Here is a 6708-nt window from a genome sequence, read left to right on the forward strand (position 1 = left end):
GAGAAGATAAGTCAGGGTAGACGTCACAAAGATTACCTTGATAAGTCCGAGATTGGTTCAACAAGGAACCCAGAGAAAAGCTCTCACAAAATATTTGTAAAATGCCAAAAAGTCCCTTTTATTGAAAACGAGTTCAATACATATAGTGTATCTGAGGTGCAGCTGGAAAGGCACCAATTTTATTTAATTTAAAATTAGAACGAAAATAGAAAAAAATGGCATGGGCCTTCAAATTAGTTTGGGCCTTCAGCAGCAATCAAGATTCTTGGTAGTGCCTCTGAGCCTTCATCATTCTCTACTTAGGCCTTGTTAAGTATGACTGATACCATTTGTTGGAGGGTATCCTCTGACTGTTTGGTCCTACTCCTAGTCATGGGTCCCTGTATTTGGGTAGTTTTAGGATTCTCATCACTAGGGGCATCAATCCCTTTTTGAGATGCCACATAGTCGTCCATTTGCTTCCCTGCTCCAGAGGTGGAGAAAGGATTAGCTTTGTGAGCCCAAGCCTTAGACGGGAGTCACTAAACTAGATTTCTTTTATTAGTTTTCTTCCTTTTTTGAAATACAAGCCATTCACCTTGGGCTTGAACATCATTGTTTGCTTGGTAAAAAATTTGTCTTAGATTCTCTATTTATTGGGAAGGTAAGTTACTTGCCATTTAGTGTAGTAGTTAGAACATTGATGAGATTTGAATACGATATGTATGTATGGCATTACTATAGTTCTAGAATTGTGTACCTTATTTGGAGGATATTCCAAATTTATTCGGTGTCTGTATGGCATTACTATAGTTCTAGAATTTATTCTTGTGTAGCTTCATTCCCTAATTTCCATATATAAACTTTTTTGTCAACAAAGGTACTGAATGTGAATGGCCTTTGGTGGTGGGGACCTTGCTTAGTGCACATGTAATCAACCTTTTTCCCTTAATAATTCTCTCCCACAATTGCCTTTATGAAAAAGTTTTAGTGTGTGTGTGTGTTGAAGATGTCTATGTGGAGGAGACTAAGATGAAATGAATCATTGCTATCAAGAAGGGCTTAGTGCTAATAATGATTAGTACCACACGTGTTCCAACTGACTTTACTAAAAGAAAATTCTATCATAATATCCCAACTCTCTCTGCTTTTCATTTTCACCTTTTTCGTTAGTTGTTAGCTATCTTAGATTTTCTAAATGATACATGCACATTTGGGCCATTGCAAGTGACATGTCTTCTAAGTGCCCTATAAAGTTACAAGTATTTGAAAACTTCAATATTATATTTAGTAAAAAAAAATTCCTGGCTTATAAAAAAAAACTTGTGGTTAGTTTGTATTTGTAATGCCTTATCTCATTCTTGCTTTATTTTTCCTTTCTTAGGATTATGTATAGTACTGAAGGGATTCTTAAGGGAAATATATGCAATTAAGTTTCATTTGTGTTGATTTGTTTGTATAGTTTTATATGTTTACACTGTTGCTTTGGTTTCTTATAGTTTTTCCCAATGTAGTCAATTTCATGCCATAACACATTTATCACGCCAAGTTGTTTCAAAGTTTTTTCATAAATTTCTTCTATCTTTGGTATAGTGGGTGTTTGACAGTCTGGTATTTTGAAAATAATAGTTGCTCTGTGAACTACTATACTGTTGTAGCACTTTTGGGGTTGGTTGCTTTGCTAAGCTATTAAGTATTGACTAATATGCTTTTTCCCCTATGGTGTTCTCTTCAAATAGAAATTTATGCAATTGTTGATTGGAAGAGATGTCTATATATAAAACATCTACTGAATTTATTTATTGTGGTATTGCTCAGCATATGTTGGCATATGGTTCCTTCTATTGATGGTTACCTCAATTCTTTATTGCGGGAAACGATTATTTAGCTTGATCAGTGGTATTCCATCTATTTTTGAAGTTGTGACTGATAGGAAATCAGTTAAGGACAAGCCAACTACGGATAGTGAAAGCAAGTATAGGGGAAGTGCCAAGGTTAGTGTATTTCTTTTCTAGTGATAATTGTTTCTTTGTTTCTTGAGTAGCAACACTCTTTTAAATACACTTATTAGCTGAAATTGTTAGGAAATCACAATTTTGTAGGTCACATTTCTTATTTAATTATAAAAAAAATATCCTTTTAATATATTTTTTATTATATAAAATGTGTTTGATTTTGTTATATATCAAACATAAAAAGTCTTGAAAAAACTGATTTCTCACCACCAAAGGCACCAACTTCTCTGCAATATATATTCACGAGTCACAACTAACCAAACCCACTAGGCATAGGCAATGACGATGATGCAAACTCAGTGACCACCCTTTTCTATCCTATCAAAACTATTATTAAACAAAGATCAAATATAAAAACATAGTAGTGACTTTAGATTAAGGCATATCCTTTCAAACCCGTGATGATTGACTCAAGAAAAAAAAATCAATTCCCGTTGATCTTAAAAAAAACCTCATGTTGTTTACAGTTTTTTTCTTTTTTTTTTGTGTGAAGTGAACATAATACAGATCTTGCAAAGTGATATATATATATATATATATATATATATATATATGATAGGCCTCAGCAGAGATTAGTATCTTGCATACTAATTGAAATAACGAACGATTAAATTACATTTTAAAATAATTTTTATTTTTACATATTTTAAAATTAATTATTATTTAAATTTTGACATGTATCAATAAAATATCAAATAAGTTTAGATTAATATAAAATTTTGTAGATATAATATATATAGTAAAAAAGTTCGATCTAATGGCAAATTGTAAATAAAATAAGTAGATAATAAATTGTAGAATTGTGTAATTTAGTTTGGTCTTAGCTAAAATTTATATTAATCATATAATTTTACAAATTAAAATCAAAATTTTAAAATAACACTAATTCCATTGAAAAGTCAAGAATGTCAAGAATAACAGTGAAACTTAGCTCCTTCTTAATTAAAATTTATATTAATCATGCACAATTTTATAAATGAAAATTAAAATTTTAAAATAAAATATTAATTTTTTTGTCAAAAAATAACATTAATTTTAAAAGTTGAGAATGTAAAAAAAAATAATGAATGATCAAAGTTTTTTGAGAATTTAGAATTCATTTCTATTTGAGACTCAACTTAATTGTAACATTCATAAATGTATTTCTATTACTTATATTTATTAAGATTAGAGAACATCCCATAATTGAGGTGTCCCTTTTCTTTTCTTTGTTATCTATGTTTTAGAACCTATCAAAAAAATTCATTAAGTTTAAAAAGATTTACGTATCTTCTCACATGTAACTCCATTTTCCAACTAAACTTTTGCTTTTAATGGAAGCAATAACCTAAGGCAATGACATTAAAATTTAAAACAATTTAAATGAATAATAAGCAACCGAGATTCATAATTTATGAAAAAATTAACAACACTAGCTTTATGATTGAGTTGAGGACCAAAAAAGTTTCAATTCCATCAACCGTAACGTTTGGTTTTAAAATTATTTCTTATATTGACTAGTATTAAAATTTTCAAGTATGGTTACAACTAGAGTTTAACTTGCTTCAATGTGTTGGATTAATTTTTTTTCAATTTGCTGGACTATAATACTTTATTATTATAAAACTTGAATAATTTTTTCTTGGATATCAAAATGATAATTTCTTAGATCTTCTTGTAGATAAATGATGTAAGGTTTTGATGTGCCTCACACTTATATAAGTGGTGGCTTCATTGATGTAATAATATGTCTCTTGTGTGTTTGTATGAACACACTCCATTAAATACTATCAAATCATTTCATTTCACAATTATATTTTCTTACTTCTTGACGTTTCTTAATGGAAATTTGTTGTTGCTAGTTTATATCAGTGGATGTATCAGAGGTTGGATGCTAATAAATGTTGGACAAATAAGTTTAGAGAAGGAGTGTTTGAGTTCGTACAGTTTGTTACTAGTCAAAGGCATGCTTCAAATGCAAGGTGAACAAACAAGGTGTCCCAACAAGAAATGCAAATGTAAAGTTTTCAAGTTTGTGGATGATGTGATGCAGGATCTTTATAAGGAAGAGTTCATGCCAAATTATTATTGGAGGACAAACCACGGTGAGGAGTTACCACAATTTCCTCCAATAGTGTTGTAATAATATGTCTCTTGTGTGTTTGTATGAACACACTCCATTAAATACTATCAAATCATTTCATTTCACAATTATATTTTCTTACTTCTTGACGTTTCTTAATGGAAATTTGTTGTTGCTAGTTTATATCAGTGGATGTATCAGAGGTTGGATGCTAATAAATGTTGGACAAATAAGTTTAGAGAAGGAGTGTTTGAGTTCGTACAGTTTGTTACTAGTCAAAGGCATGCTTCAAATGCAAGGTGAACAAACAAGGTGTCCCAACAAGAAATGCAAATGTAAAGTTTTCAAGTTTGTGGATGATGTGATGCAGGATCTTTATAAGGAAGAGTTCATGCCAAATTATTATTGGAGGACAAACCACGGTGAGGAGTTACCACAATTTCCTCCAATAGTGTTGTAAGGTTCATACTATGAAAGTGGTAGGCAAAGGGAATAATTGAATCCTTATGAGTAAATGATCATGAATCATGTTGGACCATCAATTGGCCAATACATAGAACAAGAGGGTGTAATTGAGACAGAACGCATGGAGGAAAATCCTAATCTTGAAGCTCAAAAGTTCTTTGATATGCTTGCAACTGCACAAGCACCATTGTGGGAAGGATGTGAGCATCATTCAAAATTGTCAGCTTCTTTGGCCTATCTTAGCTTGAAATCTGATTATAATATGTCAAAAGGGTGTTCTAATTGTATGGTTCCACTTATGGACGACACCATGCCAAAAAACAATACCATGGTTAGTAATTTTTATCAAGCTAAGAGGTCAGTGCAGAAATTGGATCTCGATTGTTTGAAAATTGGTTGTTGGCCGAACGAATGCATGTTGTATTACAAAGAAAACTCAAATAAGAGTATAACTAATTGCTTTTTTTTTTTTTGTAAAAGTGATCGGTACTTGACAGTTAATAGGAGAGGGATTGAAAAGAAGTTTCCTATTAAAAAAATGTGGTACTTTCCACTCATTCCAAGACTAAAAAGATTGTACTCTTCAATGGCCATTGCATCTCACATGAGATGGCATAGTGAGAATCAGAAGGACCCGAATGTCATGTGTCATCTATCTGATGGTAAAGTGTGGAAGCATTTTGATAGAATGCATCCATAATTTAGTCATGACCCTAGGAATGTCAGATTAGGGTTATGTTCAGATGAGTTTAGTTCTTTTGGTCAATTTGGGAAGATTTACTCTTGTTGGCCAATTATCTTAACTCCATATAATCTTCCTCCAGGCCTATCTACTTTATAAATGGATACAAATTTCAAATAGTTAGCTAGAATAAAGGCATGAATTCTTCTAATTATGGTGTTTACGTATGGGGAACTGATGGTCAATTAGAATATGATTTTTATGGAATGTTGTATGATATTATTCAATTGGAGTATACTGGCATCCCATTGATGAAGTGAGTTCTATTCAAGTGTGATTGGTTTGATAATACTCCTTATATAGGGATACAAGTAGATAAAAAGTATGAGATTGCTGAAGTAAGGCAATAAAAAATATATTCTAAAGCATACGGCCCATTCATATTTCCACAAGTAGAACAAGTTTATTATTCAACATATCCCAAGGGACATCGAGGATGGTTAGCCGTAATGAAGACAAAAGCTCATAGCAGAATCACTGACAATATAGTAAGTGAAACTAAGCAAGAGGTTCCATACCAAGATAATGAGCTTGTATGGCTTTAAGAAGTGTTGGAAGTTAACCCTAATGTCATTAATGAATATCTTGCGGATGTTGATGGAGGTGGAGAAGAGATAGATGTAGATTCAATTAAACAACGTGTAACAAAATCAAACATGTAGATGGTAGACAGAGGTAGAGGTGGTGGTCACAGAACATTTAATCGTGGTAGAAGACGTGGTGTTAGTTTGGGAGCTCCAATTACCATCAACCCTTCCACCTCTTCCATTCACATATCAATCTCAGAGTCAATGATTCATGTCGTTGCGCTGACACCAAACATACTTCCTACAGCTTAAGACCAACCAAATCTGACCTTTGTAAGGGAGTGAATTCCCATTACCCCTATTGGAGATGCTTCACCTTCAGCACCAGATAATTCTCTTACACCTGAGTACCCACCTGATCCAAATTGTGAACATATTGTTGATCATAGGCCTTTCATTCGTGCATATAAAGGAGAGTAAGTGCATTTTATTTAACTATTAATTTTTCTTAAAATATTTTTTAAATGTGGTATTAACAATGTCTTTGTACATAGGTTCCAACCAACATATGGATATTCTAATATCATATCAGATATCATTAGGACAAAATTCGATGAACCAACTACAAGTTGGTTGAAGGTATCAGTTGACCTTCACGATAGGTGGTTTGGAGAGTTTAAGGTAATTTGAATTATCGTTTCATTTAAAATGAATTGTTTCTTGTATCATTTCTAATTTAGTTCTTGTTTCCTATTTTATGCATAAAGAATATAGGTGGTACCTAGCATAAGAGCAAGCCATTAGAGTTGTTTTTGAGACAAAAGGTTCACACATTTTGAAAAGTGCAATGAACAAGATCAGAAATGGTCAAGATAAAGGAAAGTGGATAACAACCAATGTTTGAGCAGCCTTGGACGA

General features: G+C 32.1%; 1 long non-coding RNA gene across 1 annotated transcript; it reads left to right on the forward strand.

The window, feature by feature from the left end:
• The first annotated feature begins 1390 nt into the window (after window positions 1-1390).
• On the forward strand, window positions 1391-6359 carry LOC114375676. The gene is made up of 3 exons (XR_003658817.1): window positions 1391-1973; window positions 3836-4078; window positions 4236-6359. It is a non-coding gene; the product is annotated as an uncharacterized LOC114375676 (long non-coding RNA).
• Window positions 6360-6708: the final 349 nt, after the last annotated feature.

Source organism: Glycine soja, chromosome 11 (assembly GCF_004193775.1).
Source record: "Glycine soja cultivar W05 chromosome 11, ASM419377v2, whole genome shotgun sequence".
Taxonomy (NCBI): domain Eukaryota; kingdom Viridiplantae; phylum Streptophyta; class Magnoliopsida; order Fabales; family Fabaceae; genus Glycine; species Glycine soja.